Genomic DNA, 18,291 nt, shown 5'->3' with positions numbered 1-18,291 from the left:
CAACTTTCCAGGCATTTTAGTTATAGCTCAGCAGTGAGTTTAAACAGATTAATATTTATCAACTTGTCATTCTGTCCCACTGCCACTGTCCTCTATCAGCTCATCTAAGAGGCTTGAAGGGCATGGAAATTTCAGCTGATTTCAAGGCTGGCTCAGTGGTGGAGTGCAAGTTCTGCCAGACCTTTGGTTCTGCACTGAGCTTTTCAAAGGTCTGGGTTCTGGATAGCAGCAGAGATGAGAAACACTTCTATGCGTTCAAGCCTCTTGTGGTATGCAGGGATGGAAAGAGTTTTTACTAGGATGATAGGCCAAGTAACAATATTATAGAGCAGAAGAGGTGGTAGGGAATAATGTAGCTTGTGTGATTAGACATTTACATACTTTAACCACTTCTTAAATCTGGGCAGATCTCTTTAAACACCCAAAATAATATGTAGTTTAATTGAAGCTGCTGTTTTCCTGGTTTTCTTGGGGAAAAATTCCTGTGTTTTATATCAGAGCTTCCCTAATGAACTGACCTTCTGTCCTTATTGTCAGCTCATCCTTCTTCTCTAACCATGACTCTTCTGATACTTGAAGTTTTGCATTTGCTTTCATTTTTCCCTTGATCTTGAAATTCCTGAAGGCATGCATTCAAAGGTAATCCTCAGTTTTCCCTTAAAGAGCTAGGCCTTCTGTCTATGGAAAAGACCGTGGAGATGTGGCCATTAGAGAGCATCACATCCATGAAGGCGTAAAAAATGAGTTTTGAAGTAGAATATTTTCAGTATATCATTCATTCTCAGCTTATCCTATGACTTCTGGGTGACTGTCCTATGATTCTGGGATGCAAGAGGCTGCAAGTTTGGTTTCTTGCGTGTGTGTGTTAGGGAATGGACAGTGAAACTTAAAGTACTGATTATTTTGAACGGGGTTAAGCACAAATGGTTTGAGGTTTTCTGGTTTTGTATTCTAAAGGAGTTTAATCAGTGTCATTAAAATGCAAAGGGTTGTTTCACTGAGCTTTGGAAGTGGGAGCTGTCATGAATTGTGTTTATTACTGTAGGGCATTTGAGGTCCACACAAACATCCTTTGCTGCATGAGCGGGGAGCCGTAGTGTCTCTTGTCTTCAGAGGTATTCCAGTGGAAACAGGAAAGGGAGCACAGTCAGGGTGGGTGGAAGATGCCCTCAGGGAACAGTGTGAGGCCCTTTCGATTCCCCACTGTGGGGGAACGTGCTGGATTTCATGAAAAAGAGGTCAGTTTGTCTACAAGGGAAAAGGTAACAGGGGAGAGGGCAGAAGAAATGAAGGCATAATGTGGAGGTGAAGATAGGCTGCTGTCAAACAGCTTTGGAGGGGTAAGGAGTATTTGGAGGATGATTCTGTGTGTCCACAAGCCTCTCTTTTGGCAGTGTCTGCAGTTGGTCTCTGAGGTTTCTTCTCTGGAATTAGCCTTCTGGAGGAGAAGGGACCTATCTGGAGCTTGTGGGGCTTGGAAAGCAGCGGCTGTCTCTGGGACCCTTCTGAATCTGTGGGCACAATTAGGCTGTTTGTCTGGCTTTTGGTATTCACTTTCCTAATGTATATTTCCTCTGCTCCTGCTGATTCTTCTCCTTTCCTTCGTTAGTGCCTTGGCAGTGAAATGACGTGATCATGAGCTCTTGCTGTCTCAGGTGCTCCATGGGTACACCAGGAGTGTTCTGGAACAACTTTAAGGATAAAGCAGTCTGGAAGAAGGATGAAGCAGAGCATTATAAAATCAATGTTAGCAATCTTTTTAAAAGACAAAGTTGTACAAGGTTTGAGTGACAAGATTCCTTCTTACAGCACAAGTCTCCATTTTATAATTTGATCTCCAGATGGCTGTAATTATTCTCAATCTGGAAAAAGTATATTAATGAAGATTTTGGGTTTTTAAAGTGCATGTGATATGAGCTCTCTTTTAATTGAAATGATTTTTTTTCACTTTGTTCAACAATAAATTCACTAGGGAATTGCAGACCCTTCCTACCAGAGAGGATTGATGTCATAATCTCAGCTTGTTAGCTGCATCATTTGGAAATGCAGGGCAACTTTTTTTCTTTAAATATACAGGTAGAAAAGAGAAAGACTCTCTGAAGTTGGTCAGAGCACAAACTCCATGCTGGAAGAATTAGACAGTCTTCCATGAGAAGAAGACTCTTTCATATTGTGTAGAAATAGCTGCAGGAAAGTGAAAACCATGAATACTGGTGGACAAGCAGAGACTCTCCTCTCCTGGCACCAAAGGAGAGCAAGCCACAGGAAGGAGGGCTGGCCTGTTTTGGTAGGAGGGGACAAAAAAAAAAAAAAAGAAAAAAAAGAACACGGGTGATTACTCAAAATCTAGAATTCCCTTTCCTTTTTAATAAAGTAGACTATCTCTTACTTCCCTTTTTTTATTCTTTCATGTGGCTGGTACTTGCTTGATTTTGGTGCCTCCCAGCTCTGTCTTCTTGGGAGACAAGAAGATGAGACAATAAGGATTGCCCAGCTCTCTCTTGTTCTTCCTTCAGCATCTGCTCTAACAAGCCATCCAGAGGGTCCTTATTTTCAACCTGGCAGGTCACAAAGCTTCTCTGTGGCAGGCCCAGTGTCCTGTTCTAACTGCTGCAATTCTGCATTTTCTGTCAGATTTGACAGGGCTTGCATGCACCATGCTCTTCAGCCAGCACCCTCAATGCAAGATTAACTTTTTTTTTAGTGAGGAAATTCTGTATCATAGCACATCACCCTTGTATCTAGGAGAAACGAGACTTTGGGGTTTTTTTGTTACATTTTGTCATTTCAGGTGGAAAGAAAGAGAAAATCATGTTAAGCACATGTTCTTTCCATAAGTGGTAATGATGGTGGATTTTAACATCTCATTTAAAAACTTATCCTCCCTCAAGACAGCTCCTTTCTAATTAGACTGAATGTCAGAACACCACATTTACTGTTTGTTAGGGCAGTACCACCCCCCAGACAGCTTCAGGAGTTGTGCTTAAGGGACTCGGAGGTAAAGGTGTTTTCTGGCTTTTGTGAAAAGGAATCCAGCCAGTCCTGTAGGTCAGCCAGTCATCGGGAGCAGAATGACTGTGCAGGTCCAGGAGATAAAAAATTAGTTCCACACCACGGAAACACATGGCTGCTCTTGCAATGGCAATGGATCTGCCTGGAAATGTAACAACTCGTAAGACATGTAACTGAAATTGTATTGTTCAAGAGTGGAACAAATTAATTAGGCTAAATGGAGACTTTGGCTGTCATGACTCCAGTGAGAGAATTCACAGGCTTCCTTTTTCCAACAGCTTTCCTGCTTCTGCCTGTGTGGACTGGGATTTTCTGTGCCTTTTTTGCTCTCTGCCTCTTCATTCATTCAAGCCTCTGTCCCGCAGCCTCAAGAGCTAAGGGGCTCTTGCTTCTTCCCTGGATAAAGGACTAGCACCCAGCAGTGAGGTGGAGTTGAATTTGAGGATGGGCCTGTCCAACCTCTCTGATTACTCACAGAGTCACAGTTTCACCTCCCCATTGAACTAAATCCCTCCTCTGAGATCCTTTCAAGCTGTTCTTGCCGTGCTACTCCCTATTCCATCCCTGCAGTGCGAGGGATGCCATGAACCACCTGCAAATAACATGGTTCTGGAAGGGGGAGAGACCCTCTTAGTTGCTTTCAGGAGCAGAGCTGAGTTTCACTGCTGTGCTGACTGTGATTCTGATGATTTCCTCATGTTAAATTGCCAGGTGGTTGGAGGAATTTTGGCTGTGCTGCGTTTTCTCTTTTTTTTTTGTTATTATTATTTTAAGTTTCTGACTCTTTTGCAAACAGGAATGAATCAAGGGAAGATGAAGGATGTGAAGAAGTAGCACCATTGAGATTAAAGGGACCAAATTTTACCAGCAATCACAGCAAATATCTGACTTGCTTAAGTGAAGCCAATTACTGTATTATTGCCTCCTTTTGCACTATGCACAGTAGGGATGTCACTGGATAATGGTTTGCATGTAGAGTTAATCACTTTGATGCATTTCTGACTGATCCCAGCAAATTATGTTTTGGTTCCACTATATTAAACACAAGAGCAGGGGATTATCATTAATAAATCTAAGGCACAGCATGCATAAATCTTGAATAAATCAAATATCAATTACATAGGCAGTATCTGCTGACATCTGCTTTCATCAAATAATATATTTGAAATAGATTTTATTCCACTTTGTTGGAGTCAAAAGAATGTTAGATGGGTGTGCAAAGACCCTTACTCTAAAGAGTTGGGTTCTGTAGGAGTGCTATTGCTTGCTGAGCAACATAAAACAGTTCTTTTTTTTATTATTGCCTTTTATTTTTAGACATAAATAGCACATTGGCTTCATAGAGTAGTTCATGCAGTAAAGAAAGGACTTGTACCTTTTGGGAGAAGCTCTTCTGCATGTTCTCTTTTCAAGCATTTTATGAGGGTTGGTTCTGACAAGGCTGCCGTGTCCTTGCAACCTTTTCATGTCACAGCTGGCTGGGTGGGCTGAATCTGGCCTGGGATTTCCCTGTGGGTTGTGACAGGTGGAAAGAAAGTTAGTTAATGCCAGATTTCAAGGGAATTACAGAAAGGGAGGATTAGATGTGGGCAGAGCTCAGTAGCTGTGGGTGTTGGAAGGCCCGTGGGCAGGGTGAGTATTTCTCTCTGAACACATCATCTCCCTGCCAGGGGCAGGTGGGTGTTTCTCTGGCTTGTGGGAACACGCAAAGCAGGAGTTTAAGGCGATGGTGAGTCCTCTTCAGCTCTCCTTCCTCTTCCTGGTTGCAGAAGTGACTCCCTCTATTGTGAACCCTCCCTGCCTCCCTCCCCTGACTCTGACCGAGTCTGCACCCGTTCCTGCATTGCCCCAGGGTGAGGAAGGGCTCCTCCTGGCTCCCTCCCATGGCTGAGTCCTCCAACAGGGCATGGAGCAAGTACGCAATATGATGTTGGCATATCAGTGCAGTGTCTTCAAACATTTTGTCTTCCCCTTTACTCTCCTTTTCTTATCAACTACCTCTTCACCTCATTTCCAGATTAATGGAGAATGATGTGGTCACCAGTGACACGACCTGAGGGAATGGCATAAAGTTGGGTCAGGAGGTTTACGTTGGATGTTAGGAAAGGGTTTTTCACCAGAAGGTGGCTGGGCACTGGAACAGGATCCCCAGAGAAGATGTCACAGCACCAAGCCTGACAGAGCTCAAGAAGTGTCTGGACAGTGCTCTCAGGCACAGGGTGTCACCCTTGGTGTGTCCTGTGCAGGGCCAGGAGCTGGGCTTGATGATCCTGATGGGTCCCTTCCAACTCAGCATTTTCTGTGACTCTGTGACCATGAGCACTCCATAACATGAGAGCACACTCTCCTCTTGAAGAGACAAACAAAACAAAATGAAAGAAGTGTGCTCTGAGCACTTCCATTACTAGCTCTTCTCAGCCTGTTGAAGTCTCATGTTGGTCTCAGCTCCATGGAGGCACTTCAGATGTGGAAATGCTGCTTGACGAGGCCAGTGGATCTGCAAGTTCATTTTGTGGGCTCTCTAGATAGAAAAAAATTCATCTGAAGACCCTGGGGACATATCAGAATCTTCTCCAGGGTTTTGTGTAATACATTTAAACTTACACACAGATGTTTTCAAATATGTGCATACACCATATTAAGTTTGAGTACATGTAGGTGGATTTAGTTTTCTAATATTGGTTCACCATTTGTACAGTGTGCTTCTTTGTGAACAAAATTATTTCTTTTCTGTCTGGACATCTGTTGAGTGCATTAATTCTCAGAAAATGTGCAGATATCAAAACTCTATTATGTGATCACCAAGCCAAAAGGAAAGTAATAGATTTTCTCAGTTGTTTTTTTTTTTTAAAGATCTGTCAGCCTCTAAATTAGTAATTTCAACAACTATAAAATTCCTTTATCTTATGCATTCACAGAAGTGAAAAAGTTGCAATCCTATGGATTTATGTATTTAAATACAGCCTGCTTTCTCTTCTCTTGTGCATAATCCTGAAAGGCACTGGGAGCCTTGTCCAATTTGCAGTCAGTGCAAACCTTTACCCTGATTCCTGCTGTAACACCAGCAGGTCTGTGGACAACACAGCACTCAGAGTGTGGAAAGTTAAGTGTATGTGTGAAGAATTTATAGGAGTACTGTCCCTTGGGAAATGTTTTGAAAATATCTGACACTTGATATAATCTACTGCATTCCAAATGCAAGCAAAAAAAAAAAGCTCTTTAGAAGTGTTTTTCTGAGCCCCAGGGATGTCCTCTGGCAGAGATGGTCCAGCTGTATCCAGAGAGGGAGGGACTCCACTGCAACTAGGAAAAATAAATACAATAAAATGAAAAGCAACATACCTGCTGCTTTTGTTTTTGTGGTGAGAATATTTAAGATGTTAGGCAAGCACATTTCAGGCTTGTGTTCAAGTCTGATTCCTTTCTTAGAAGAGAATAAATTATAATTTAAAGCTTTAAATTCTCTTCCTATCTGACTGGTATGATTCCTGTTGCCTTCTGTGGACATTATACCTGTGCAATAGGAAACAGGTTCTTGTTCCCCCTTTCAATTTAACAAGTATTATTACTGCTCTCAGGTACAATGATCTGAATCTGGGGGTGACAATATGGCTTGGCAATGGTGGAACCTTGTCTTATCCATGCCCTATTGTAGAAGGAGATGTAGTCTGCAGTGTTCAGCTTTTGCCCTCTTTTACTTTTTTGTTGTTTTGTTTTGCTTTGGTTTTTTTTTTGTTGTTTTATTTTGTTTGGATTTGGGGGGTTTGTTTGTTTGTTTGTTTGTTTGTGATTTTTTTTACAGCTTTTAAGAAAATTCAGAGTAAGAACTGGTTTGTATGGCAGAGATCTTCTGTCTGAGGAAGGGATCCAGAATGTTGAAAGAGATGTTGCTCTAACTCTAGGAAAACTTGGCCTGGCCCATGCCACTGCATAAGAGGATCTGTAGAGTTAGATGTCTATATTTTTCTTCTCTCAGAGATGTTTAAATCCTCTTGATTTGATATGGATGTTGTTGTGTGGCACTTTGTGTCTGCTGCATGCACCCATGTGTACAAAGCAAAACCTGAGAGCAGGGAGGGATTTCACAGCCAACATTTGCAGCCAACTCACATTTCTAACTGCAAGGAGAATAGCAATTTAAATTTGGGGTTTTTTTTCCTTTTTCTCTATAGGAGGCTTGTGCAGCATGAATTTGATCTCACTGTTTGACAACCACCTTGCCCACAAATCAGGAAGGTGGCTTTCCATTTAAGTTTCATACAGCCTCATTCTTTAATTTGCTGCATTTTTTTTGTCTTGCTGGAGTTTCATCACCAGCCACAGGCAGCTAGTCTGGAATGCATCAGAGTTTCAAGCTCAGTCACAATTTTGGAAGATGCAAAACAGGGGGAGGTGAAGGGAAAAGTGGAGGCAAGTACAAAATGCTGTTTCCAACTCCATGAGGTAGATGAGAGCAGCCAGAACTGCCAGCAAGGAGAGCATTGCCCACTGCTGCTGGGCTTCATGTCTCTGGGACAGCCCCACAAGTGGGCCAGAGTACAGAAATGTGGATGAGTAGATAGAACATGAGGAGAAGCTGAATGGAGCACTCCATGCAGCCTGTGCTTCAGGCTGATCCCAGCCTTCCTGTCCCCACAGCAGCCCACGGGGACTTGACCTCCCCTGTGACACAACCTATGGGCCCACCACCACCATTTCCAGGGATATGACAAAAGTCACAGAAAAGTCCCCTGCTTGTCATGTGAGTCAGTTCAGTTTAAGGAAAAACCTTTCCTAAAATGAGCTCTCCCATAAGATTTTGTGTAATTTGAGTTGAAAGGAAAAGAAATACACAGGGATTATGCAAGATAGTGGGAGATTAAAAATACTGATATTTTCCTGACCGTGCTTCTTTTTCTGTGAGTTTAATCGGTAACTAACAATTATTTAAAGTGGCTAGCAACTGTAATGTAAGTATTTACAGTCATTAGCAACTCCTCATGTTGGAAAATAAGCCTATTGAGTATTAAATTAAGTCAGACTGCTTAATTAGTACCATCTCATGGTTGTCCTGAAGAGATTTCCCTACCTGCAGGTTTACATGGATGGCAGAGTATACATTCATAAGCTGATCTGTGGGCTTTGAACCAAGCTGGCATGACGTGTTACTGAGAGATTTGTGTAGGGCAGGCAGTTTGCAAGGCCTTACTTCTGCAAGGATGAATGTGGCAAGCTTCCCAGATCTTTTATATTTATTTATTTATGTGTACAGAAACATATATAATCTGCCTTTTAGTTAATTAGCTAATGTTTGTAAAGTACTTTGAGGATTAAGTGCTATGTAAGTGCTAATTATTATTATTATTATCTCTCAGTATGTCTTAGTAGACAAGGTCAACCAAGAAGACACTGAAGAATATTTCTGCTAATGGAGACTGGATAGACTGTTTGCTCTTCATTTTTCTTCCCTGTGACTGAAGATGGTGCCAGACAGTAGGAAGGACCTCCTTAATGATGCAGTTTGGTGGAACCCTGGACTAGGTTGTCTGGGGAGCCCAGTACATGTCTGCTACTGGGCATCCTGAGGAACAGGATAGACAGACCTGTGCCAGGAGGACAGATGTGTGGCCAGTCCTGCCTGAAAGGACTGTGGTGTGTGTGGTGGTTACTGGAAGTCCCTCCAAGACCTGGGACATGGTGGCTGCCTTCCACAGTCTGTGAGTTTGGTGCTGTCCTGGGCCCACGCAGGTTGAAATGCCCATAAGTTGAACATGCAAGGCATGGAAAGGGTTTTAAAGCATTGGAACACACTGCTTGGGGAAGTGGTGGAGTCACCATCCTTAGAAGTGCTTAGAAACATGTGAATATTGAGTCTGAAGACAGTTTAGTGGTGAACATGGCAATGGTGCTGGATTGATGGTTGGACTTGATGATTTTAAAGGTCTTTTCTGACCTTAATGACTCTACGAGTCTAAAATGTGCAGGTGTTTGTGGTCCAGCAGGAAAACTCCCCACAGAGGTGTTGATGTTTTGCTTGCAATCCTTTTAAAAAAGCCCACATGATGAGGTAGCACTGTTTCATTGCCCAGCACCCCCTCTGTGGAGTGTTATCCCTCCCAGAGCAAAGCAGGCAGAATTTCTTATTGTGGACCTCCAGATCTTGCAGCCCATGCAGGAACACAAGCTGACTTTTGCATTTGGCACAGATTAATAATGTGCTTAGCACTGCTTTGCTTTTTTTTGTGAGGGGACAGCAAGGGGCCAGATGCCAGCAAAGAAGTCCTTTGCTGCCTGGCACAGAGCTTTTACCTTTCACCAAGTGGAGTTTTCCCTTTCCACTTCTCCCTGGCTTGATACCGTGTGAGTGACTGTTAGGTGCAGTAAGAGTGATACAGTGTGTATGCAGAGTGCTTTTCAGTCTTCTTTATGGTGTGCAGACATTAAATAGCCCTCATAAAATCTTTTCATGCAGAATGGATGTTTTTATTTAATACACGCACATCAATATATTTAGAGAGGTCTATGTGTATGTATCTGCCCCAAAGAAAGGAGCAACAAACCAACACAGTGAAAGGTTAAAGACAAGCCTCAGAAACCTCACCACGCATCAGGCTCCATAACTTTTGGTCAGATATTTTCCGTGAGAACAGCAAAGCAAATCACGTTTTTTATTTCTAGGCATCTGACTAAGATTTAATTGCTCTTAAATGTTTATTTCTACACTTGCACAAAGGTATGTCCATGGTAACATGGGTGCTGTCATTTGATGTGGCATTTGGTTAAGTATATCTCTAATTGCTGGCAGGTAGTAACTGGTTCTCAGAACTTCTGTTGGCCAAGATTGAACTATTACTCCTTGTCTTCTTTACCAAAAGAAGAAGTACCTGATTTTGGCTTCATGGCATACTTTTATTTATATTTGTTAAAATTTGTTAAAAATATGGATGGGGAAAAAGGGATCTTAATTAAAGCACTAGATGCAGTACATATAAAGTATTGCCTTCAATTTAATATGGTTTTCTTTCTTTTTCACTACAATACATTTTTATAAATTCCATTTTAGCTTTAAAGTCTCCTAAAATTGCCTTAAATAAGTAGGATTAATGTTTTCTGGGGGGAGAAAAACAAACACAGTTGAGGGAGTCTGGAGTTACTACGTTGCTGCAGCTGATGTTCAAGGCTTCTCTCCAGACCAAGCAATGCCTGTGAAAGGGGAAAGAGAGGAGGAGGGAATAGTCAGCACCTGAGACAGAAGCTGGTTTTTTGCGTACTGTCTGCTGCACTCTCTGCCCTGAGACCTGACATCTCAGGTCTGTTGGGTTTTCCTCCTCTCTAAAGGAATTGTGTCTTAGTCTGTGTTTTGCTTGTAGTCACAGAAGCCTTGCAAAAGATGGAGTCATGCCTGAAAAGTGAAATCTGTCTTTATCCGAAGGACAGCAGAAGTCAGGTCAAAGAGGAGCAGAAGAGGAGTGAGCAGGGGAAAGGCAAGAAGGAGCCACCAGAGAAGCAGAGTGCAAGGCTGGTGTGGGTGGTGTTATGGGACTTTTTCCCCTCTAACCTGCATTCTGATCCTGACAGGGATGTATGTCAGTAAACTCCTAACTAAGACACACTCCCTTAAATTAGGGAATTAATTAATTTAATTAGTCAAGAAAAGTTCTGCTTAGTTATAACTTGTATTTTTTATGTGTTATGTAGAACAGGTCTGTATGCATATGTAAAAAAAAGTTAAATATATATATATGTGTTATGCTTATATCATCATAGCATTTTACTATATAATTATGAGTTATTACATAATTCAATTATAGTAATTATTGAAAAATAATATATCATTAAGCTATAATATGATTGTATTATTATATATAGGTGTATATAGGAGCTCAGGAGATATCTTGTGTGGCTGAGAGAAGGTTGGACATAAATGTGAGCAAAATTCTGTTGTTGAATTGAAGCCAATGAAGCCACCAAGATACAAAATCAACATTCTCTTTTCTTTTTTATAACTGTGCCTGTATTTTCAGAGTAAATAACTTGGTTTTAAAACTCTTCTGGTAAATACACTCATTTTAGTTATCAGGGCCATCCACTACCAAAGAAAACTTTCTTGTATCAGAAGGGTTACAGTGAAAACAAAAGCACTGAGGCAGGTGGCGAATATGTGGAATTGCATTGTTATGAGAGACAGTACATGGACTGTATATGAGATACTGATTAGCCCATAAAGTGAAGCTTGGATGAACCTGATAATGGTGTGAAAGGTGGGAAGCAAGTTCCCAAGCAATGGATTTACTGCTGTTTGTGCTATTGGAACTGGAGGGCACTCCCTGAAATAATTAGGCAGCAAGCTGAAATCAGTGAAAAGGAAGTTTTCCTCCCCCCTTCTTCCCCAACACCCTCAGTGTGCAATTGTGGTGTGAAACTCCTTGTCACAGGATGTTGTAAGAAGCCAATAGTATAAACGGGTTCAAGAAGGGATTAGACAAATTCATGGAGGAGAAGTCTACTGGGAGCTATTAAACATGATGGTCCAGATGCAACCTCTGGCTCAGGAAGTCCCCAAACTGCTGATTGCTGGAATCTGAGAGGTTATACCAGAGGAGGGATCACTGTAATTGCCACGCTGCTTATATTTGCTTCTGAAGCACCCAGCACTCCCCGCTGGGGAAAGCGAGATACTGGGTTGGATGGGCCATCAGTGACTCAGAATGGCTCATCTATTTTTATGTTCTTCATTGTTGTAAAATGAATAGGCAAGTTACCTCGTTTTTCTCCTCTCTACAAGCTGAAATTCACTAGTGCCAAGAAATTCAGATTTCCGACTGCTTGGGCCACTTAGGACAGGCTCCTCAGAGCCAGAAACAAGGCAGCACAGCACATTAAGTATAACACATTCCATACTGGCCTCTGTGACTGCCCGGGGCCAAGTAAGGAAGGCAGCCCAGATCAATGGCTGGAACCACGTCTTCCCTCTGGGTACAAATGCCTATTTGCTTATATGAGTAAAGATACTCAAGAAAAGTTGACTCCAAACTTGAGGATGGAAATTGAGGAAGAAAAAAAGTATATTGTTTGTTGTGCCTCCTTCTCTGGGGCAGGTAGGAAGGGATTAAGCAGCAGGGTTGGCAGACGGAGGAAGTTTTGCTGCCTGCATGTACAATACCAGTGGTTACTATTCTAAAAGCTGAGTGGAGAATCTTGGAATTGTTGGGTTTTGTGCAGTATTGGCAGTTTTTCTGTAGTGGTAGAGGGGTGAAGGTAATCAGCTGTAGATCCAGAGCCATGACTTATGTCCTCACTCAGACTAGTGCAAAAGCTGATCTCACTCAGCCTGCCCTTGTAAAGGGGCTTGTTTGCACTAAAGCAAATGTGCAAATGTTAAAACCACATTTGCCTACGTGGTATTGCCTTGGGAAACAGGTGTGTTGGCCAAAGTGGATTTGGGTAGATCTTTAGGCAAATTGAAATTCATGTTGAAGAGCTAAGAAAGGAACTGAGATTCTGCAGGTTTCCTGTGGGGCAGCACCCTCCAGGGTCAAGTCTGCAGGGAGTTGTGTCTAGGGCTGGATGCTGTGTGATCAGGCTAAGTTATGGTCCAGACTTCAGCAATTGCCCCAGAAAAGAACTTAAACCCAGGGGCCTGGACACAAACCAGCTGAAGTTGGAAGCAGTTTGGAGGCTAAGGTCTGCTTTCCAACCCTGTCCAGTGTGTTTATCCAAAGTCATGGTTCCCTCCCCCTTCCTCCCCCCTGGAGTCCCCTTTCCTTAATTTTTCATAAATGTTGCCACTGGGGATTCGTATATGAGAAAAAAACGAGGTGAAAAAAGCGAAGGGAGGAGGAGGAGGAGAGCTGTACCTCTTCTGCAAATGCAATAATTCAGACGGGGGAATGCGCTGTTAAAGTTTCTGCCTTGACGTGTGTATGTGAAACGTGGCCAAGTTATGGTTTCTGTGGGAATTGTACGTTTGAATTTTCTGCCTTTTGTGTGGTTAAATTCTCAACCACAACATTGCATTAAATAGTCAAGCTTTTTTTTTTTTTATATTAGTTGTTGTACCCATAAAGCTTAATGTTTTGCTGCTTTCCGAAGGTGGGAGGGTATTTGTGTGTTTTTCTGCTCGGGCGATGACATGGCGGTTTACTTTAGATCGGAGTGCAGAGGATACACTCGGATTTCTGCCAAGGCAAAAGGAGGGGGGAGGTGTTGGGAGCTCTTTCTAGTGAGAAGGGATGGCTCAGCAACAGGGGTGCACTGCCAGACCAGCAGCAATTAGCCTAGGGGACAGGAACAGGCCTTGGGATTTCCTGTTGTGATACTGAATTTTATCTCTAAGTAAGCAGTTCCTAATTTGCTCCAACTGGTAGAGCTCACCAGTTTTGTCTGCTCTTCCCTGCACCTTCTCTCCTCCAGGTATATTTGCTCTACAACCCCTGGGAACTGCTGTGAGTGACCTTTGTAGGAAAACTGCACTGGCTGTCCAGTTAAAAACAGCTTTACCACCAGCATTAATTGTGGCTGGAGCTGAGACTCTCCACAGAAACCAAGCACTGATGTGATGTGAAGCTTTGGTTTCCTGTCAGCCCCTCTAGGAGTCTATAAAAGGTCAGAAGAAGCAGGGGGATGCTGGCACAACATCCATTCTATATTTGAGGCTGCCAGTGCTGGACATTTTAATGCCAGTGTAGATGAGGGCTGTGGTCAATTGAAATGTAAATGAGAAAGGTTTCACAAGAAGTGTTTATGTGCTGTGTCAGCAGTAGGCTGAAAGGTGAAGGCTTAAACCTGACTAATGTACTTTCTTTTAATCAGTGACCAGCAGAAGAAAATGGAAGTTTACAAGTCCTGTGAAACACATTATCTTGGGCTGGGTTCATTATTGCAGCCCTGAGCAGTCTTAGGGAATCACAGGCATCAGAAATTGTCTTCTGTATAGCTGAAGGAGGTGGGATAGGCTGGTGAAGGGAAGGTGCTTCTCTTTGCTTCTTTGCAGCTATGCATATTTGGGTTCTGTTACCAAATCTTTTTTCTTTGAAAACAGTGGTTCCAACTTCCTGTAGCCACCAAAAGTAGTCACATCTTTCAGACCCTGGTCTTGTTGGAAGTCAGGGAAAGCTTGGAGCTTTGCTGGGCCTGTTGGAGATGGAGGCCTGGGAATAAAGGGAAACCAAATCAACAAGGTGGATTATTCTTTGTGGTAGTTTAAACCATCCTCTTCCAGCCTGCTGAAGGTTATTGTCTTAATGAAAGGTTATAATCTATATGGAAGATGTTATCTTACCTATCATTCCTGCTTCATATGCCCAGTGAGTCCTTCCCCACACCCCTGGTATTTTTTGCTTTGGTGTTCCTGTATGGATCTTTCCAGCCAAGAAGCAATGATCCCATATTTGAAAACTAAGGTTGTCCTTTTGACCTTCCCACTGTCTTCTCTCTGTGTTTTGAATTTCCACATTTCCTATGGGCACAAACTTCCAAACCACATGGAGGTGGAATTTCTTTGCTCTTCCTTTTCCTCCTACAGAGAGCATTTGGGTACTTTTGACACCCTGAGCCTGAACCGAGATGGGTGAGGGCCATCCTGAAAGTGTAAGTCAGTGTTTGTCCCCACAGGATATTTTCAGGGCTCTGTTCTCAGGCCTAATGGGTAGGTAAAAGGCAACTGGTTTTAAAACTCTTTTAGAAGAATGTAAATATATTTTCTGTTTTGACCCATCAGGTCCTTGAGCAGCTTGTGATGTTTTCAAAAGGCAAATGTTCAGTTTCCTTCACTGTCCCTAGAGCAAAATCCTGTCCACTGGGGTGGGTGGGAGGTTTTCTTCGGTCTTTAAGAGAGAAGGGCTTCTATCTGCATCTGTCCTGGTAGAGACAGTCTGGGTACTTCTATGGGTTTTCCCCCTTGACAGGACTTTCTGGCCTGTTGTAAAAAGTTTTGTTCTCACTCTGCCTCTGACAGCTCTAAGGGCACAGGCAAGGACGCTGTCAGCAGGGAAGCCGACTTTATTGGCTTCCTATCCTGTAATTCGGTTGCTTTCTGCCCTTTTTTGAAACAATTCTTTGGTTTTGAAAGCAAATGGTGTCTATAACATAGTGAATTGGACACTAAATTTCTATTAATTCATAAAAACTAAAATAGAATCCATTAGGAGTAGCTTGGTATTGGTGTGAAAGGAGATGTAAATTATCTACTCTCATGCTTGAAATGCGAAAGCTAATCATGTTTGGCACCAGGCCAGCTACCATTAAAGTAATTATTTTTAATCATCAGCTTTTGGTGACATGAATACTCATATTTGTTGATTTACTGGGGAAAGCACTTTACATTGTAAATAAAAAGCTGAGAAAATATACATTTTGTTTCAACGATAATAATAATTATTCGGATAAAAAGACATTTGCTTTTACGAAGCCAGAAGAGTCAGTTTCTGTCCCCACGTCAGTCGATATAATCAGCCTGATCTAATGCCTAAATGGGAAGTCCACCAACTGCAGGAGGGGTTCGGATCCTATTCCTGTGTGAACACTATATTTTTTTATCCTTTAAAATTACCAATAATTATTAGTAACCTGAACCACTGCTATTGAATACCTTTTCTGTTTAAGTTGACATAAATTCAAGCAGGGGTGTCCTATATTTGATGAGAAACCTATATTTGATGATAAACCCCATGAAATATTGTAAATGGTCTACATAAACTAGGTTAAAATTCCTAATTTTACCTTGTTTTATTAGTTTTTCAATGAAGCTGAGATTCTTAATTTCATATACAAGTAGGGAACATGTAAGTGTCTTGCTTCTTTGGGACCACTGGAAATCACCTGTCTTCTGGAGAAATAAAATTGCATATGCTGGTATTGCACAAAAAAATATTGCCATGAAATTTAGAAGTATGAAATAAGAGGACCTGCAAAACATTCAGGAACAACTTGTGGATATGACTAAAAGTCTGTATTTACCCCAGTGGTCCATCTCCCCAAAATATGTATGTCTGGTTTGCAGAAAGTATTCCTTGATTTCACAGGCACAGAATATTATGGTATGAAAAATACAGCATTTATAAAAAATTACTTAATTAAGCAATTAAGGAGTTTGAATTCAGCATGTAGTGACTGGACAGGCAGTGACTATATGAAAGCAATTCAGGGAGGGGAAGGGTTTATTAGCAGGTAAAGCAAAAGCAGCACAAAATAGTAAGTGTAGGGCTGTTTGTGATTTTAAGCAGAGTGGCTGGTTCCTGGCAGTTAATTACAGTAGAATAAAAAGCTTATTACAGGGTGTGAGAGGGCGTGGGACTAGCGTGTGCTCGGAGTCTCAGAGGCAACTCCACCACATGCATCTTGACAGAATATTTTGTACAAGCCCAATTATAAAAGAACCCAGTAACGCAGGCAAGCGAAGAAAGGAAAGCAAACAAAAGCTCATCTCTCGATTCTCTCCTTAGGTAAGCAGATCCAGCCAAACACAGGCTGTTTCCAAAGCCTTGGCAGCACTGCCATGCTAGCTGAGCTGGCCACATGCTGGGTGGCTTGGAGGACCCGTGGGAGTGTTGGCTCCCGTTTCCTTGGCACTGGCAACTCCACATCTCAGCAACGTGGGTATTAATTTCATCAGACTTCGAGCAGCTTCCTTTTCCTCCACTTTTTGACCACTTTAGATGTTGTGTTGCTGGGTGTAACACGGCTTGGCAGAAATTCTCTGTATTGCTGTGGAAGAGGTTGTGCTCCACTGCAGCTCTGTGTCCTTCTGTCCTCACACAAGCTGCATTCCCAAAATCTGGACTTTCTTTGGGCCTTTCCTTTCTGAAGAATGTGGTCTGTACGACCAGCCCTCGTAGGGTGATGTTTGTTTTATCAGGAGTGAGGAGCCTCTGTCAGCCTGCTCTGGTGGGGTGTGTGAAGCTCATGAAGGGTGACCAAGCCCAAGGATAAAGCTGCCTCTGTACATCTTCAAAGCTCAGATGTGCATGGAAGGCTGTCCACACAAACTTTTTTTTTAACACTGGCCCACAAGTTAACCTAGGGGCTTGAATCTGGGTCTTTATAGTCTAAAAATAGGGTACTAGTGCTAAAAAAAAAGAAGAAAAAAAAAGACATCAGTTGGCTCATGGTCTTCCTGCTCCACGAGTGTTTTAGGATGTTTCTTTAAATAATAAAATCCAACCAAACAAAAAAAGATAAATACTTTGTGGGGGGAAGCTTAAGAGTGCCTAGCAAGCGGTTTAAAATAACTTAGGTCAAAAGTAGAGATCAAAAATTAAAGTATTGGTTTAGTTGGTTGTGAAAATAAAACTCAGTTGGATTTTTCTGAAGGCCTAAATATAAATAGATAATTGGGGCTGTGCAAAATCAAAATGCTTCCTATTTTTGTGTATTTTAATTATTTCTTCCTTGACAAAGCCATGAAAATTGAAGATGTATTCTTTTCTGAAAATTATTTAGTCAAATAATTTAGGTAAATACATACTAGCAATTCTTTGGGGATGTTTCCCAGACAAATACTTCTTTAAATATTGTGCCTTATCTTGCAGGCAGTTCCAGGATCAGCTTAATTGACTTCTCATCAGAATTATAAAAAGAAGTTATGAAAACTTTTCATGAAACTCTTAGGGAAAAAAATACGTTCTTTGAATTTTTTAATCTTTGGCTCCATTCAAAAATGCATTGTCCATCAGTTTCAAATTTTTCCACCAGCTGGGAATAAAAGGGACTCAGAAACGTTCCTTTTATAAAATTACAATGCATATTACTAACTCCATTTTGGGGGATTTGTTTTTACATTTCATCTAATAATATAATTGTATATACTAATTGTATATAATTTTATATAATCTATATAATTTTGTATAATTATTTTGTATAATAATACAGCATTATAAAATATTTAAAAAGAATTTGCTTTCAAAAAGGAAAATTGCAAATCTTTCACTTCGAAACACTGTACTCTTCTGAACTGTTCACCCTAGTGAATATTTTTTTTATATCTACAGGAATACTTCAGCAAGTAGTGCATGAAATGTTTCAAGATTTTTTTTTTACTATCAGATTATTCCCTCAAAGTTTTCTAGGCACCTTCCACTAATTTTGTGGCCCTTTGTTAAGTTTTCTGCACTCAGTTTTGCTTCCACAGCATTTTTCTCATCCGTTTTCCCTCTGACATTCCAGCAAGAAAGGTATTCTCTTCCATGTCCTGCTCTCACATTTTCTCAGATTGTTAGACAAGGCACCATTTCATTTGTTTTATAAAATTTGCACTTGTCCTTCCCATGGCCATTTGTTTATATATATATATATACACACACA

The sequence above is a fragment of the Passer domesticus genome, chromosome 3 (genome assembly GCF_036417665.1).
Source record: "Passer domesticus isolate bPasDom1 chromosome 3, bPasDom1.hap1, whole genome shotgun sequence".
Taxonomy (NCBI): Eukaryota; Metazoa; Chordata; class Aves; order Passeriformes; family Passeridae; genus Passer; species Passer domesticus.
The sequence above is the reverse complement of the archived record's forward strand: the minus strand, read 5'-3'. Positions refer to the sequence as shown.